The following is a 20,345-nucleotide window of genomic DNA, read 5'->3' as shown; positions in this document are numbered from 1 at the left end:
ACATCTATCTAATGTAGCCATCTTTAGCCTAAATTACCGCCTCAATACGGGTCTGCAACTTGGTAATACCTTTTCTACAAGCGCTGGCGGGAGATCGGCTAATACTCGGCGAATGGCTGCGATCAGACTGCCTTTAGTGTTTCTGGTAGGTCAGGTTGGTGATGTTCTCAACGTATGATCACACGAATTAGTCCAGCGGGTTAAAGTCGAGTAGAAGGGCAGTGAGAGAAGGGTAGGAAGTCGTAGAAACCCTTCTGAAGACACGCGTGTGTCTCTTTAGACTTGGGGACCGACGCCGAGTTCTGCTGCACCACCAAGGTTCTGGCAACCACCTGATTACACCAGAGAATCGCAATACTCTTAAACACATCCAGGTACACTTTGGTGCTAATTGTCAAGCCTACTTCTAAGATGTGAGGTGGCATGATGCGGTCCTCACTTGAAACCACACCAAATACCATAATTCTGGCTGAGAACTTCCTTGAGCTGTACTCTCAAATGCGGAGCCGTGCTGATTTGCATTGTGCGGGTGCCTGCAATGATCTTTTACTCATAACTTAGATCGGGAGAGAGCATGATTTGTTCAGCGGCGCATCTCCGATTTCGCTCGTTGATCATTGTTTCATTGTGAGACATGATAGAATGGTCCTTCGGATTTGTACACAATTGGCCAACTAGTAGATGGTTTGCATCAAGAATAGAAAACCAGTTTTTATCAAACGGAAATGGAATAACGTCGTCTTTTCTCGCCCGACAATTTTGTCATTCAACCTTGTATGATAGTGAAAACTCAGCAGTTCAAGATCATCATATATATATTTGCATTTAACTTTATGAAATTGTTTTCTATAAACTTTCTCGTTCAAACAGGCAAATTGATTCTGACATTTCTCATAAAAATGCCTGCAACGATTTTCCTCACGGGCGTCCTGTTGCAGTGTAGATGCAATGGAATCGCTGCCGGAGTCGGTCTTATCGGCAAAAGAAATCATTTTATCAGTTGGTTTGCAATATGATCTATCAAGACAACTGGCATGGCAGAATACACAATAAGTCTCGGCGGTAAATTGGACATGCCGAGGCATCCGGTGTGATCGAAATAGTCGCTTGTGTATCATAAACTCGACGACTAGCACGGATGATTTTAGACTTAGGAAAAGAGTGGTGATCGACCTGTGTATAGCAAGGGTTTGCTTACGTATATCTTATAAGGCATGTTGATATCGTCGGAAAGGAAAATTAAATTTTACTATTAATACTAAAACTATTGCTTCTACTACAACTACTACGTCTACTACTACTACTACTACTACTACTACTACTAATAATAATAATAATTCTGATTTCGGTTACTAATGTCTCACTGAAAATAGATGGGATTCATTTTCAAACGACTTTTTATCAACGCCGGCTCCCAATCAGGAGCTTCAAAGCGCAAGTGTTTTCCGAAAAAGTTTTCCGAAGATGATACCTACAATAGTAGAGGTCTGAAGGCCGCCCAAAACATCAGAGGTTCATAATTTTTCAAATACCATTCCAGACGACTTGATATAACAGTAGGATAGCCTTTTAACTTGATATTATAATATCTTCAAAATTATAGTGTCTTGCTTTAGATGATCACAGAGAAAACTGTACTTTGTGTGAAAGACTTGACAGAAGAAATATAGTTGATAACTTTAGACCCATCCCGGGTTTTTCGTTATTGTGGAAATTGTTGACATGGATCATAGCATACGAATTTTACAGTTATCTTTAACAAGCAACGTTAGTACTATGGGGACAAAAAGAGTGCAGGTGGGGAACTCGTGGGACTAAAGACCAACTATTGATTGACAAGATGATTTTGAAAAATTGTAAGAAACGGTTAACGTCACTAGCAGTTGTGTGGATTGATTATTGCAAATCTTATGATATGGTTCCGCAAGCTTCGATAGGAAAATTAATAAATATGTTTGGAGTGGCAATGAATATCACATCCTTCATAAGTGAGTTGATGAAAAAGTGAAACACTAAACTGAATGCATGTCAAACCAGACTTGGCAAAGTAAAAATAAAGCGAGAAATTTTTCAGGGTGATATTCTGTCACCGATGTTTTTTTTTATCTTGGCCATGATACCATTGACATTGGTTATAAGGAAAACAAAGATTTTTTATGAAGTGAAGAAGAAAGGAGAAAGAATTACCTATCTAATTTTCATGGACGATTTAATGTTATTCGCAAAAGATAAAGAACAAATTGATAGTTTTGTAAATACAGTAAGAGTTGTCTCCGAAGATATAAACATGGAATTTAGATGATCTAAATGCGTAGTGCTAATCATGAAAAGAGAAAAAGTAGTTGAAAGTGATGGTCTCTGCATGCCTCATCGTGAAAGGGTGAGGAACATTGATGAAAGTGGATACAAATATCTTGGTGTTTTGGAGTCGAATGAAGTAATCCATGATCAGATGAAGGAACAATATAGAGAGAAAATACCAGAAGAATTAGGAGCATCCTAACAATTAAAATTAAATGGAGGAAATATAATCTCAGCCATCAATTCCAGAGCAGTATCAGTTATCAAATATTGAGCAGGAGTCATGAAGTTGACAATAAATAAACTGAAGTAAATGATAATGTATGGATCGCAACACCCAACAGCTGACGTAGATTGTGTATATGCAGAAGTTGACAGTCTGGATAAGTGTTTACGTGCTTCATGGGAGAACGTTGAAGGAAGTAAACAGCAACAATGCATTGGAAAACAAGAAGCATCGAAAGAAAATAGATGATATCCAGAAAAAGTATCAGGAGGGACACCAGAAAAAAGTGTTGCATGGGCAGTTCCACAAAGCTACAGAGAAACTGAAGAGCGACAAGTCATGGGATTGGCTAAGAAAGGGTTATTTGAAGAAAGAGGGTGAAAGTACTATAATAGCAGCTGAAGCTCAAGCCCTATGCATAAGAAAAAAATATATGGTGAAGATAAAACATTGTCGGACATTGTGTCAGAATAACGAAATTATATCATGTAAAACTAATGGACATTGTGTCAGAATAACGAAATTATATCATGTAAAACTACTGGACATTGTGTCAGAATGACGATATTATATCATGTAAAACTAATGGACATTGTGTCAGAATGACGATATTATATCATGTAAAACTAATGGACATTGTGTCAGAATGACGATATTATATCATGTAAAACTAATGGACATTGTGTCAGAATGACGATATTATATCATGTAAAACTAATGGACATTGTGTCAGAATGACGATATTATATCATGTAAAACTAATGGACATTGTGTCAGAATGACGATATTATATCATGTAAAACTAATGGACATTGTGTCAGAATGACGATATTATATCATGTAAAACTAATGGACATTGTGTCAGAATGACGATATTATATCATGTAAAACTAATGGACATTGTGTCAGAATGACGATATTATATCATGTAAAACTAATGGACATTGTGTCAGAATGACGATATTATATCATGTAAAACTAATGGACATTGTGTCAGAATGACGATATTATATCATGTAAAACTAATGGACATTGTGTCAGAATGACGATATTATATCATGTAAAACTAATGGACATTGTGTCAGAATGACGATATTATATCATGTAAAACTAATGGACATTGTGTCAGAATGACGATATTATATCATGTAAAACTAATGGACATTGTGTCAGAATGACGATATTATATCATGTAAAACTAATGGACATTGTGTCAGAATGACGATATTATATCATGTAAAACTAATGGACATTGTGTAAGAATGACGATATTATATCATGTAAAACTAATGGACATTGTGTCAGAATGACGATATTATATCATGTAAAACTAATGGACATTGTGTCAGAATGACGAAATTAGCATAGAAGGAATATAAAGAAATAAGATCCGACTATGTTGCAAAAGTGATCCATTGGAGATTGCGCGAAAAATGGGGATTTGCAAGATTCGATAAATGGTACACACACAAGTCTGAAAAAAGTGGTTGAGTCCGCGTAATCCAATATTATATGGGATTTCCTCATGCAAACAGACAAAACACTGGAGCATAATAGGCCGGAAATCAGTATAGTTTAGAGAAAAAAAGGGAAAGTGCTTTCTGATTGACCTGTCTTGCCCATTTTGACACTCATATCGGGAAGAAGGAAGAGGAAAAGTGCACAAATTATTTCGACTTCAAATATGAGATTGCTAAGATTTGGAAATTGAAAGAAGTTGAGGTAATCCAAGTTGTAGTGGTGGGGCATTGGAATCGATGACAAATGTATTAAAAAAAAGTTGGATTTGGGAATAACAGCAGAAATGTTCTATAATCTCAACTAAGGAAATTTTGCGGAAAACGTGACACACAAAAGAACACACAGGCTATTTTAGACATATATAGATAATAATGATTGCACCATTAATAATACCGATAACAACAACACCACCACCACCAACAACAACAACAACAACAACAATAATAATAATAATAATAATAATTTATTTTTAGGGAAAAAAGTCTCCAACTCCCTGAATAATCGTGGACTTCTTCCCGAGGAATAGAAAGATTGCCAAAAAAAAAAAAAGAGAGACACATGAACTGTAATATATAGATCAAAAGATCCTGAAAGAGGTAAAAAGGAGAACGCATTTAGCCATGATATGGATCTACTACAAAAAATCCCCTAAGCATGTATAATAGAATGCTTAAAAATGTATAAAATACCAAGCAGGATCATCAACGTGATTGAACATGGAGTCTAGAACTGACAGCCGATGGACAACACATAACAGAAATTAAGAAACTAAGAGCTGATGGACAATTTCTCTAATACAGTGGAAAAATGATTCATTTGATGTACATAGACGATCTGAAACTTTTTGCAAGAACCGAAAAGGAACTAGAGACACTAATAAACATTACAGGGATCTTCAGGCAGGATAACCGAACGGAATTTAGAATCGAAAAGTGAGCATTAATAGTTGTCAGAAAAGGAAAATCTGGAGACGACAGAAACCATGGAAATACCCAACCAAACGGAGATAAGGGCACTAGGGGAATGTGACGCCTATAAATACTTGGGAATTCTAGAACCAGCAAATGTAAGAGAGTGCTAGGAATGAATACCTCAGGAGAACAAGGAAACTCCGGGAAGCAAAATTATATAGCAGAAACCTAATAAATGGTGTAAATACATGGGCAGTATCACTAGTGAGATACTCTGGTTGACTAAAGAAGAACTAAGCTCGATCAGAAGGCCAGGAAATTCATGACCATGCATAATGAACTAAACCCAAAGGACGATGTTTACTTACTCTACGTGAAAAGGAAAAGCAAAATAGGAAAGACGGCCGAAGAGGACTGGTATATATATATATATATATATATATATATATATATATATATATATATATATATATATATATATATAACTACTTCATTTATTCGCATAAATTTAATATACGAAAGTATAGATTTATGCGTAAACTTTAAGTATTTACTTCAAAAGTGCTCAATACGTAGGTAGAGCTAGTTAGTAATTTATAAAATATATATGGCGATTAAGCTACACTGAATATTCTGCGTTTCATCCAACTATAGGATTCGTCAGGCTTATGCGCATAAGCCTGACGAATCCTATAGTTGGATGAAATGCAGAATATTCAGTGTAGCTTAATCGCCACATATATTTTATAAATTACTATATATATATATATATATATATATATATATATATATATATATATATATATAAAGCCACTTTATGTTTAGGTGAGTTCCTTACTCGTTGATTCATAAATGTCTGAATCTATCTTTTGCAAATTTCACACTAATAATGCTAATATATACTTCTGGCAGTGTTCTTAGATATGTTTTGTACAGAAATTCATCTGATAACTATCGAAAACCGACAAAAATCCGCTCTCTTAAAGATAAAAATATTTTTTACAAAAGCAAAATAGGAAAGACGGCGGAAGAGGACTGGTTGGTATAGAAGACTGTGTGAATGACACCCACAAATGATAACTAGAAAAATACATAATGCAAAATACTAAAAGCATAATTATGGCAGCAAGAGACACTGAGAAAACCAACAAAGCAGAAAAACTTTTATTCCTAATATCTCATTTAGTATGATATGTACAAGCACACCCACACACACACCCACACACCCACACCCACACATATATATATATATATATTATATATATTATATATTATATATATTATATATAATATATATATATATATATATATATATATATATATATATATATACCATGATATAGAAAAAAAGGGATTTGTTCAAGGTTCTTCTATAGATCGGCCTTCAAATAGATGTTACTTGAGCCCATTGAAAACCTATGGAGCGTTTTCAATATAGGCTTTTATGTAATTAGAATGTAACTTAATAGCAAGTGCCACCTCTCAGAGGCAATTAAAGGTGCTGCAAAAATCTCAGCAGACCATTAAATTACAAATCTAACCATAGGCTGCAAAGAGTTAAAGAAAATAAATTAGCATTTGCGCAATTAATTTTAGGAGATTCTTATATTTTTGAAAACGTACCTTTTATTATATTAAATTAAAAAAAAAATTTCCTTTAAAGAATTGATGAATTTATTTTAAAATATTTTAGATTATGTACTGAATTAGTTTTACATGATATAATATCGTCCAAGTATCGCAGTAAACAGTGCTGTTTAACTTAAATATATATATATATATATATATATATATATATATATATATATATATATATATATATATATATATATCACTATATAACTTAGTATAATAATATTAAGTAGAACCTAAACAACATCATAATCAAACATTTAACACTAAAGAGGAAATTATATATCAATTCATACCTTGCATATAATCTCTACATGAAGAGGCTATAATCGAAACCGGAACTAAAACTTATGAAGAATTCTTGGTAAAAGTATTTTTTACAATAAATGGAAGTCCATAATAATTAAACGACAGTGACTCGGATGTAAGCGTGACACACAAAATAAATAACAAACTCGCTGTTCTATCATTCAAACACAGTAGTGCTTCTATTATAAATAAAAGTGGTTGGTCGCGTTCAATGCTGCCAAGACTAAACTAGTTTAATTCAATAATTACAAGAAACCCTCTCTACCAGCTATAGCAATGGCCAACGACTCTTTATCTGAGAGTACATCTTTCAAACTCCTTGACCTAACGTTCACAGGAAACATGAGTTGGAACAATTACATTGTAGGCGTTGCCAGGGCCGCTGAAAGACAGGTGGGCTCTCTCTATCGTGCTAGAAAGCTACTAACACCCGAAAGTATCCTGTACCTCTATAAGGCCACCATTCGCCCATGTATGGAGCATTGCTGTCACATCTGGGCTGGTGCATCTGCTACTAGTCTCTCGCTCCTTGACAAGGTTCAAAGAGAGTTGCAAACCTGATAGGCCCTGAACTGGCATCTAAACTTCAGCCTCTGTCCCTTCGAGGAAATGTTGCATCCCTCTGCCTTTTCTACAAGTATTTTAGTGATGAATGCTCTGACGAACTGCAATCGCTTGTGCCCCCACGACGTGAGCACCCTCGACAAACCCGACAGGCTGCTAAATCCCACCCCCACACTGTAGAGATCCCTAGATGTAAAAGATCTTTTTACTCCAGTAGTTTCTTCCCCAGAACTGCTAGACTCTGGAATTCCATTCCAGGTCCCTGCTTCCCCAACAGTACTGACGTGCAGAAGTTCAAGTGTAACGTGAACCGACATCTTGCTGCCCAAATACCTACATAGTACCCCAGTAGCTATTGCCCATGATAGTAGCCCCCTACACCAAAGTGGCAATTTGCCTTGTTTGGGGTGAAAATGTAATAATAATAATAATAATAATAATAATAATAATAATAATAATAATAATAATATATATATATATGATTAAGTGACAGTTTTAGTTATTTAGAACTGCTTTAAAGCTTCACCGAGCACTCATTTGTCGACCAAATTTCAAACAATTATTGCAGTTTATAGATTACCTTCTCAGCAATAGTGTGAAAAAAATTTCATTTTCCGTTCAGTAAAACAAAAGTTAGGATGAAATTTTTGGTGTTGAAGATCGTAAAAAATTAAGGAGGTGAGCAATGCTTTCAATGACAAGTTTCCATAGCAACCACGTCGCATCATAAACTAGTGTTGTTACTAATTCACTGCTGTCGGGAAAAGAGAAGTTACAGTAGAAACAGACACAATAAAAGCATGCAAGGGAGATAATTGGGGGATTATATTGAAAGCAGACGAGTGTCGTTATTTTTTATTACATACGTGTTTATAGGGGCAAAAAAAGACTGAAATTAAATAAAGAACATGTGAATTTATTGAACGCCTGGGCTAATAATGGATTACAATAGATAAATACCTGCATGAAAAATAATATGGCTAAGCTTAAACATAGAAAAGTAAAGGACTAGTTGATAAAACTCTCTGCAGGTATAAATATGGGTTATATCTTAAGTAAAGTTAATTATGTTGTGGACGCAAAATTAACTCCTTACTTTAACAGAATTTTATAGTTTAAAGGCGGTTAATTATATTTTCGTATATTCCTTTTTTACACAACGTTTCCTCACATTTTTCTTAGGTAAAGTATCGCTTTCTCAAATCATTATAACGATTATCATATATTATTATAATGATATTCGAGAACTAGGCTACATCAAAGTGTTGAAGATTGGCCGTATTAAAGCCAAATTTTTCGAATTTAGCTTTTTTTGAAGCAATTTGGCTTTCAAAAATGATACTTGGCCTTTTTAAAAGTGTAATGTATGAACTAACTTATGAAGGAACAATCAGAATATTATATAGATAATTTATGTTTACCTAGAATTCTAGAGACCATATTTTATATAGTTTTCATTTCTAATCGAATTAATTTTAAACTTTTTAAAATTCCCTGTGTAGATATTCTTTTGATAAGGCGAGGAGACTTTAGAAGTATAGATGGTTTGAATGAAATAAAGAAGAAGTTTGGATATTTACACTGAATTTTTTGCAGACATATTTGGCGATAATGTAAAATGGGAATGCGACCACCAAAAAAATTCGATCCTATTGAACACCTGACATCTACTTCACTTTTTCTGAAGAGCGAATGAATGTTTCGTTTCGATCAACTATTCGCCCATTATTTTCTTTCCCAAGAGATGGAAACACAGGTCAGGAAGGCCAGAGAGCTGAGTGGCCGGAAGTTTGGGACTAAAATTGGCCTTGCAACGTGGCAAGATATCAAAGGTGTGCGACAAGTGCGCTAAGTATATGACGCCATAGTTTGTTGAGTTGCGTCCTTAACACGAAGATTGATCAGACATATTTTACGTAAGATAAGTCTAGTTATATTTAAAAGAGAGCTTTTATGTTTGTCAATCTGTCACATTTTTTCTGTCCCGAGACGTTTGTCTCCGTCGTGTTTGCTTACAATTGCATCCTCGTTTGTCAGTCACGATTATATTTGAATTATAATAAGTTTTATCGTTAAACACACTTTAATTAAAACTGGTTCAATGATATTTCTACTTACTTGCCTCCTCACAAGGGCAGAGTTACGCACAACGTCGATTTTTAATGTGGGAAAAGGGCATATTTGATAGAAAGAAAAAGAAAACTTGTCCCAGTCATGAAAAACCTGTCTCCACCGACCGAGGACAGAACAGGCGAAGTGTAGTATCAGAACAGATACCACACTGTAATCTTGGCCCGGTCCAATTATAGCTATTCACCAGAACACAAGGCATATTGCTATTTGAAACTATTTGGGATCATGTTCAAGGGGGGGACTGTTCATATTACATTTAAACTTCTGTAGCTTAGCTCACTCAAATAAGCCGGGAAAAGGGAGGGTGTTCAAAACTCTAGCAGAGTTGATAAACATTAGAGTAAACGGCTTTTCGGTATCTAGTGACACCAATAATGAGTGGGTGGGATCTTTCTGCTTGTAGTCGGGGATATAAACATCAATGGGGGCACAAGTGCTAAGAGTTTTTCAGAGCAGATCATATTAATGTACTCGTGCATAGATTTTATGTACGACATAATCACGTTCACGCGGTTCTCGCTGGATTACCAAAATCAAGCAACGATGAACCTGGCCAGTACTAAATGGGTGACCATTTGGGACTTCCAGGTGCTGTATGTGCTCTCCACTTATCTCGGCATTGTTTCCAGTCGTCCTTGACTTCTTGCCACTAGACGGAAACAGTGCCTATTTAGGAGAGATGTGGTTTGGGAGTGAGCAACTGTCAAATACATGTGAAGGTGCCCCTACGGGGGATACTCTTTGTCTTTCAAAACTGAACAGAGGCATCGATAACGGGTAAAATAGACAGATGGAGGCGATATTGTGAGAGATGTTGGTTCTTGGTCGACATCGGGATCAAGTACGTTTTAAACTTTTTTTAACTCCTGTTTAAGAGTGAAACACTAGCAGAAGATACTCCAGTACATATGAGGCAACAATACTAAAATAATGCGAAATATGGCTTTGTAAAGATATAAGAGGTTCTCTTATCTGAATAATATTCTAACAAGTTAGAGCGAGCCCAATTTATTTGCAGCAGTCTTGGCAATTTTCTCAATGTATTTCTGTCAATTAATCTTTCCTGTGGAATCTTTGATATGTTGGTCCGTTTGTGACGCACCGTTTCTCTATCACACTTTGTTTTCTCTTTTACATTTTCGTCTTTCACAGGCTTAAGTTTTAAGTTGAATTTTTGGTTGATCCGTCACGATTATTTTAAAATAGCATTTATCATCGCTATACAATTACATTGAACGCATGAATCGAATCCAACTATATTTATAAGAGAGCTTCTATGTTGGTAAGTCTGTCACGTTTCCTGCAATTTTTTTTTTGTCAGGAAAAATGGTTTAAATTTCATTTTCATTTGTCTGTCACGATTGCGTGTGAAATATGTTTTCCACTTTCGCAAAACGAATATATTGATTGGACGCATATTCAGAAAGCGTGTTCTTGTTTGCGGTTTCCTGAGAATGAATTTCTGAGCCTGCAAGAATGAAATGACCTCTAATGACCCACAAAGTTGAAGATGCTGTCTTGCCCGTGCGATGACAAAAGCCAAGTTCACTCCCGAAACAGTGTCGAGTGGTCAGAACAGAGTGGTTCTGGCGCCATGATGGCTAAATATACTGATATACTTTCATATTAAAAATGGCGGACGCAGATTCTCATTGCTTTCTGCTACTTTGATTTAGATTGAATAAGGTGAGCAGGAAAATGACAAATATCTTTTTACAATACCTGAATTAGAGTTATGCATAGATATAACGAAAGATGTAGATATAATATACAACTGATAAATTCCCGTTGTATAAATGATCCCGTTGTAATAAAGGCACGGCGTAGCTATTACAACCTTTATTCCGCGCCCAAGCGTGTACAACAGTTTATAGTTATCTATATTCATTCAACAACAATAAAGAGAGTTAATCTGTGTTATTACTCACAGGAAAAGCTTTGATGTAGACAGAAACTAAGATCTAAAAGGCTATTTCCAATTTAAACCCAAGGTATGGACAAAATTACTATGCCAACTTTTATTTTAGCGGTAATATCCTTTAAGAGAAATAGTTGAATACATCTAAAGTAAAAGGCCTAGGTTCTAAGAGCACACGAGCACTCACAGGAAGCACACAATACCATACACACGCGCACACGCACATACGAACACAGAGGTGCACAAACACACACACATATATATAGTGTTGGGAGTTTTCAATCATTAAAACTACATGGAAAATACATTTAGTGCACGTCAATTAATCTCTGGCACAAGAAATGGCACTATTCTTTATGTTAAGAATTTAATTCGCCATATATATATATATATATATATATATATATATATATATATATATATATATATATACATATATGACTACTTCATTTAATCACATAAATTAATATACGAAAAAAGATTTATTCGCAAACTTTAAGTATTTACTTTAACAGTGCTCAATACGTAGGTAGAGCTAGGTAGTAAGTTATAAAATAATTATGGCGATTAACCTACACAGAATATTCCGCGTTTCATCCACGCTAGGATTCATCAGGCTTATGATAGGATTTTTTTTTTGTTATCTCGCGTTTTTATATACGCACCTTCTATTGAGATTTTTGTTAGTCACTCAGTTTTCTAGTTTTACCGCATCCTCCCTAATCAGCTAATGAGCAGGCTCTTACAGAACAAAGGCCCAGGTTACCTCCGATTTACCCGTGCCTTTGTGTGTGCTATTTTAGTAGGGAGCGTCCTGACCTATTTTAAGTCTTGGTAAAATTTTTTCTTATGTCAGTTTATATGCATATATATATATATATATATATATATATATATATATTATACATACATATATATATGCATATATATATACATATATGATAATTTTATGTATATGTATGTTTAATTTATTTGTTTATTTTCTATTGTTGTTGATAGTTTTAAAATTATTTTGTATCGCTATCCTAAAGTAAAGTTTATCCTGTGAACACAGTTGTTCGCTATATCTTTCCTACATTTTTAATAGATTTTGGGGTTCTTTAAATTATAGGATCGCAAATTTTCATGAAGGCATAATCTACATGGATTGGCCAGGTCTCTATATGGGTTTAATTATGTTACTATTTTCCATTCGACTATCGGCGAACGTCCACTTTCTTTGAGCTCCCAGTATTTATTCGCGAGGGTTGTTTTCGTTCGGTGTTTTTTTTATTTTTTAATGTACTTTTGTGGTCATAATATCGGGTTTTGAAATCTAAGGAAGTCGTACCTACGTAATATTTCTTGCTATTCGGTTTTTCTTTCGTAAATATCGTGGTCTGTTAAACTATGCATATATTTATACTGAAGCGGGCAAAGTGTGCGGTATCTGCACTTGCATTTATCTTGTTCGGTATTAGTATTTTTATTTTTATTTCTAATATTGCTATTGCTATTATTATTATTATTATTATTATTATTATTATTATTATTATTATTATTATTATTATTATTATTATTTCTACTAGTTACATATGTGTTCTTTGTGTTGGTTTTATTTTTGTCGTGGTGTCCACTTTTTATTGTATATTTTGTTGTTGTTTTCATTGCTTTTATTTAATATTTTGTTATGCGCTTTAATTATCATCTCTAAATTTTTGCCGCAGCTGTAGGATATCTTAGGTATTTTTTTTTTAAATGTTGTGTAATGGATTGATTTTGGGGAAGTGCTTTTCAATAAGATCTAGAAATTTCCTGCCAAGTTTTGTGTTAAACATTTGATTGTCTGGCGCCGTATACCAGGTTATATTTCTTTTTCTTCTATTTTTAATTTTATTATAGTTATTGGTGTTTTGCTGCTTATATTTGATATCAATATTTTTGTATCCACTAGTTTTTAAGGCTGTTTCATAGATATTGATTGACCTGTTAAATACATTTTCATCGCTTGAGTTGTTGCTGAGTCTACTTACGATCGAGTTAGGAATCTGTTTTATAATTGATGGTGGATGGTTGGACTTAGGGTTTACGTATATTGGGCAAGCGTTACCTTTTAAGTAGGGTTCATATGTGTTTTTATCTAAATTTAACGTTACGTCGAGGAAGTTTGTTATTTTATGTTTGCTAGTACGTCTGCTTTTAGGCCTAATTTTTTTCATTTCCTTGTGTATGATTTTCTTAAATTATCTCCTTTGACTTTGTTGGAGTCTTTTATTATAGGTAGTCAATCATCCCCATATAGGCCGATATATGTAGTATCAAATTCTTGGGCAATGTTTAAAAGTTCTTCGGATGTCGAGGGATAGGAATCTATAATGTCGAACTGTATAAACGTACATTTATTTTTGTTTTCTATATTTTTAAACCAAGTGATTGCTTCGGCAGTATTTGTCCACTGGTATAATTCTAGGTCTTGTTTGATTTGTTTGTTTACTCTAGAAAGTGTTGCTTTGCTAATTCTACCTATTTCTGGTTTAGTTGGGTTTATCAAGCGAGTGCTGGGATTGTTATTGAAGTCACATTTTTGTCTTTGAGCAGAATATACAGGGTGGTCAAAAAGTCAGGTAACATTTTAAAGAAAAACGATATTAGCAATACACGTATATTTAAGTACCATACATTGAAATATAAAATTAAACAAACATGAAATATGTTTATTTTGTTAATTGTCGTCCATTTCTCTCTATCAATCGCTGGAAGCGATTAACCACTGATTGTGTAACAGTAACACGTGTAATCATGTCAGCTGATATCCGCGCAATCTCCTCTTCAATAAATAACTTTTAAGATGCTATTGTATCAGGCTTCTTGCCATAAACGCTATCCTTTACATAGCCCCAAAGCCAGAAATCAGGAGGGGTCGTTTATATATTACACTCAAATATTTAAACAAATAATATTAAACGAATAGAGATTATAATGGATCATATTGTTTTTTCTGCCTTTAACATGTTACCTGACTTTTGACCACCCTGTCCAAGTTTCAATTTGCCAATTTTATCGCTAATCTTTAATTTATCGCTGATTTGTTTACTTTCAGTATTTATTATATCTATGTAGTCGCATTCGTTTGTATCCAGTTTTTTTTAGTTTTTTGTAATGTTTTATGTGATTAGTTTGTTATATTCTTGTTTATCTATTTTATAAACGTTTCTAGATTTATCTGCTTTTACAAAAATTTTATTAGAGTTGTTTATGTTTCTAACAAGTTTGTGAAGTTTCTGTTGGAAATATTTATATTTATTGTAAAATTCTAAGTTTTTAATTACGTTTAAATGGTCATCTTCAAAGTTTATCAAAAGATCTACTGCTTTCTCATGTTTTAGGGTTTAAAAACCATAGGATTATTTTTGTTTATGTTTTCCTTTTTAAGGAACAAAATTCGCTCGACATCACATTCGGCGTATTAGTTCATCTTTTTTTTTAATTAATTTAATAATATAGCTATGTTTGCTAGGTGTGGGGATGTTTTTTAGCGATATTCGAAATTAACCCTTTCCATATCTATTTTTTTGGTGTGGCGGAATAAATTCTTTTGAGAGTGCTCAATTGTTTCAGGAGCTAAGTATAACTGCGTCATTTAATCACATAAATTAATATACGAAAGTATAGATTTATGCGTAAACTTTAAGTATTTACTTTAACAGTGCTCAATGCGTAGGTAAATCTAGGTAGTAAGTCATAAAATAGATATGGCGATTAAGCTACACAGAATATTCCGCATACATATGTATATGTTAATTATTTTATTAAAACGTTACTCAATTTATATGTACCAATCGTAATGCATAAAAAATAGCATCATCAAAATTTTTTGTTTATATTCCCAAAATGTTTAATAGAAATTTGGAATGTTTTTGTTTATGGCATTACAGAACGCATCTAGTGTACTATTCTCCTTGTTCCATATATCAAGTATTCTCAGTTCGTCACGCATTATTTCTCAAAAAATTACTATTACAAGATTGCGACTAACGAGTCTGCAAAATTATGTCTTTTCTACAATTTTACTTACGTACTCATCAGATGTTTACTTTGAAAAACTTAGAGGAAACATTATTTTGAAGAACTTATATGGTTCAGGAAAATGAAAGACGCCATTTTATTCGTTACGAAGTGTGTGTTTGTATATATAGAATTCCCTGCAAAAAGTTTGCAATACACATTTTAAACTGTTAATTTTTGCATTTCTAGCTTCCAGAAGGTAATAAAACTTTTTATAAACATAGAAAATGTATTTCAACTATGATAGAAACAGTGCGGGGGGAACAATTTAACACAACGCGAAGAGAAAACTCAATAATTAGCAACGCAAAACTTTACAACAGATTTAAAAATGATATCTAGATTTTTGTAGCATAACCATTATTGTTGATTACAGCATGCAGACGTTTTGAGTAATATCCTACGAACTAATGCTGGAATATACAAGCTACATAATTCTTGTGGAGACTCGCCCAAACATTAACTTTTCAGAACTGTATCAATTAACGGAGTGGTCCGTGTACTTTCGTAGTCTGCCATCTTGGAGGTACTTTCTACGACGGTTGCTATTTGTATATGCTGTTGTTTTTTGTTACAATATATTCTACCTTTTCTAACTCATCTCCATGTCTGTGTGTTTCCTAAGTGACCCTTTCAGAGCCACAACAATAATTTATAGAGAAGGCGTACCTCCTAGAACTGCACAGTCTTGCAATACCAGAAAAATCCTGTACTGTAGACATCCCTAGATGCCTATTCGAATAGCTTTCTCCCTTGAATAGCTGAACTTTGGATGTCCCTCCCAGGCCTCCGCTTTCCTGACTGTACTAACACGCAGAGTAATCTGGCTGCCCAATCCCCTATATAGTATTCCTGCAAATTCGATCCCAAATAGAAACCCCTTACAACTGAGTAACTCTGTGTCTTGAAATTACAATACACACACACATATGTATATATGTATAATTCAGAATATTGCAATACAATAAATACACTGGTGTGCAAATCCAGTGATTATCTGTCTTACAAAATATTATTGGATGTAATATTTTATATAAGACTATTTCAGCTAAATAAAATATACTAGATAGAGCAAATAAATCATAATTTAGGAATTTAAAATTTGTGATTTGAAAAAGTTAAATTTCAAATATAGAAATTTTATTGTGTGCAAGACAAAGAATACAGTATAGTAAAATATATCTCCTTAAGCCATGAGTTTTCGATGTTTATACATCTCCTCGGAAGAAAAATCTCTTTAAAATATTTAATTTAATTTTCAATGTTTCTTAACTTAAGCAAATTAGGTAAAAACCTTTTATAATATTTGCTAATATTTTTCTTCCGGGGAGATATATAAACATCGAAAACTCGTGAGTTAAAGATATATATTTTACTATACTGTAATCTTTGTCTGGCATGCAATAAAATTTTTGTATTTAAAATTGAACTTTTTCAAATCACAAATTTTAAATTCCTTAATTATGATATATTTTCGATTATTTTGACCCACTCTTTATCTGTGCCTAAATCAAAACGTAGATTCCATGAACAAAGCTTGGGTATATATATATATATATATATATATATATATATATATATATATATATATATATATATATATATAAATATATATATATATAAGTAGGTTGTAGTTTGCTTGAAGCATTGTTGTTTTTTTGTTTTTATGTTTTTTTTGTTATTATTATTTTAATTATTGTTTTTCTTATGTTTTAAACTTATATTATAAAAGCGGAGCTCAATTCCAGTCTATTGTTTAGTGTGGGAGTATTTTTTGAAATAATTAAAGATTCGAGGATACGAAGTTGACCTACGTTTCTTGAAGAAGCAAGAATGTTGATGTGAAAATCTGGTTCTGAATTAATGCAAGTGCGAATATGTTTATAGAACGACGAAGCAGTAGTGTTTAAGTGCTCTTTAATGCGGTGATGAAGCAATCTGGTAGTGCTTCCGATGTAAGATGCACTGCATTTAGCGCATTGTAGGTCGTAAACAACGTGGTTCTTAAAGCATAAACCTGTGTGTGATATTGGGCAATTAGAGAGTGAACAAGGGGAAGGTGTATGCGATGGATGTTTTCGGTTGAGCTGTTGTCTTAAAGTAGATCCAGTGTGGATGAGTTGAATGTTGAGCCCCTCGCTGCGGATGGCTTTTCGGATTGAAGATGAGATTTTGTCACTGAGGAAGGGTAGTTTTAGAAAACAATTGTTAGAGAAGGGTCGGGTGTTGCGTTTTTTCTTTTTAAGTGAGGATAGGATCGTATTAGGGTAGCCGTTTAGTGAGAGGGTCTGTAGGAAATTGTTAGTGTGTGTATGTTTGTCGGAGATGTTAGTGCATTTGTCTTGTATGCGTGAGATTTCGGCATGTGCGTAGTTTAGTTTGTCCTTGAGAGGTAGCGCAGATTTGAAATGTACGAAGAGGCGTTTGCTGGCGGGTTTTCTGTAGAATTCAGTGCATATGGCACCATTTTTTTTATTTGTATTTTAAAATCAAGTAGAGAAAGAGATTCCGAAGAGTCTGGGTGTTCTATAGTAAATTTTAAGTTTGGGTCGGCGTTATTGAATTTGTGGAAAATGTTAATAGCTTCTTCGCGGGAGTATGTGATAATTAAAATGTCATCGATATATCTAGTAAAAAGGAGATAAGAATAGCAGGTACTAAGGGTGTGTCTTTCGAGTTTGTCCCTATAAGCAATGGCAAGAATACCGGATAGACTGGAGCCCATGGGTAGTCCAGATACTTGTTTGAACGTGTTTTGTAGGAAAGTAAAGTAAGTGTTGTCTACTATAATACGGAGGAGTTGTAAGAGATCTCCTGGAGTAATTCCGAAGCATTGTGGGTTTTTAGATGCTATAATGTCTGCCATGAGATTAATGGCTGGATGTGCAGGAATGGAGGTGTATAAAGAAACGACGTCTAGGCTAAATGGGTATCTGTATAGTTTGAGTAGATGGTGTGGTAGATCGTTGAGTCTGTTAATTACTTGGTTGGAACTACTAACATGGGCTGGGAAGGTAGAGAGTAGAGGTTTAAGTAGGCGGGATATTAACCAAGAGATTTTATAAAGGGGACCGTTAACGCTTGAAACAATGGGTCTAATCTGTGTGTGTGTGTGCTATTTTTGTGGGTTTTAATAAGGTGATAAAAGGTAGGTAATTTGCTGTATTTAGTAATAAAATTTAGTCTGTGTTGTTTTGGGAGATTTCTTTTAAAACAAATTTGAGACCATGTCTTGTTAATGTTGTTCTCAATACGAGCAGCAGTGATATTATGTGCTGGGGTGTAAAGGTCGGTATTGGAAAGATGCTCTATAGCAAGGTTGTTATAAGATTCCTGTGATATAACGCAAAATTCTCTGCCCTTATCAGAGGGTAAGTAAACTAAATCTTTGTCTTTAAGGGATTTAAGGGTGAGGTATTGGTTCCTGGTAAGATTGGGGGTAATATGGTGTTGTTCGCGTTCAAGTATTCTGAGGATTTTATGCTTTAACCTTGAAAGTTTAGATCTAGTGGAATATTATTAGGAGGTGGGTATAAAGGGTGATCAAGCTGAAAAACAGGAAAAGAGGTGTTGTGATTACCTGAGAGGTTGAGGGGGGTGTCCTTGTTATCGTGCGGGGCAAAAGCGTGCAGCCATTTAAGGTGGTAAGCAGTTCTGCAGAACTGCGTTTCTATGTTGAGTTTAGCTTTATCCGTCAGTTTCATTGTGGTGATAAACTTAGGGCCAAGTGAAAGGAGATCCGTTTCAGTTGTGGAAAGAGAGTTAGTGAGGTCAGTTACAAGAAGATGATCTTTAAGGGACTTGTCGGTGGAAGAATCCTGTGAATTATGTATGTGTCTGTTGTAGACCGGTTTATTAGTTTTCTGTTTAAGCCAAGTAAATTTGCGTATGAGACGTTTCTGTTCATTGTTGAAGCTGGAATGGTATGCGCGGTCGATCAGAGATTGGATGTTGTTTAGCGAATGACCGTTAAGGGTAGATGAAGTTAGTGAATTCCGGAGGTTCTTGACTGAATTAATATGGCCATGTAGAGTCCGGTGGTGTTGCTTAATGATTATTTTGAAGCAATAGTCATATATAAATTGTCGTGAAGTGTGTAGAAAACGGAAACATGCTGACAGATTTATGTTCCTGATTGTGTTAGGAATAATTTTGTTTTTACGGCATTTTTTCAAAAAGTAGATTTGGCAGTTGACTCTAGCGCGTTTTTCCGTAGTTTTGAAGATGCTCTTCATGAGTGCAAACTCTGTCTGGCTGCATCCAAAAATCTTACAATATGGATAAAATACATAAAGATAAACCATTAGTCAGTCAAAATAATAGGATATATATATATACATATATATATATATATATATGTATATATATATATATATATATATATATATATATATATATATATATATATATATATATAGATGAGATGTCCCAGAAAATCAACCTTCCCACAGCAAAAATATAATTTCTTGACTTTAGGCTATTAATCGATTTTAATGTCTACATCGGTAATTCTATCAGCAACGAGAATATATAAATATATATATATATATATATATATATATATATATATATATATATATATATATATATATATATATATATATATGCCCAAGCTTTGTTCATGGAATCCACGTTTTGATTTAGGCACAGATAAAGAGCGGGGGAAATTTTTCACAGTGGATTCAGCTAGACGGGTGTTTTTCGGAAAATGTCATTACATTTGTAGTGGGAGTTGAAATTGCTGATTTTCGGCAAATTTTGAATAAAATATCTGCACAAAAATACA

This window comes from Euprymna scolopes, chromosome 38, assembly GCF_053919585.1.
Source record: "Euprymna scolopes isolate OS-2025 chromosome 38, ASM5391958v1, whole genome shotgun sequence".
Classification (NCBI taxonomy): domain Eukaryota; kingdom Metazoa; phylum Mollusca; class Cephalopoda; order Sepiida; family Sepiolidae; genus Euprymna; species Euprymna scolopes.
This window is presented reverse-complemented; position numbering follows the sequence as displayed.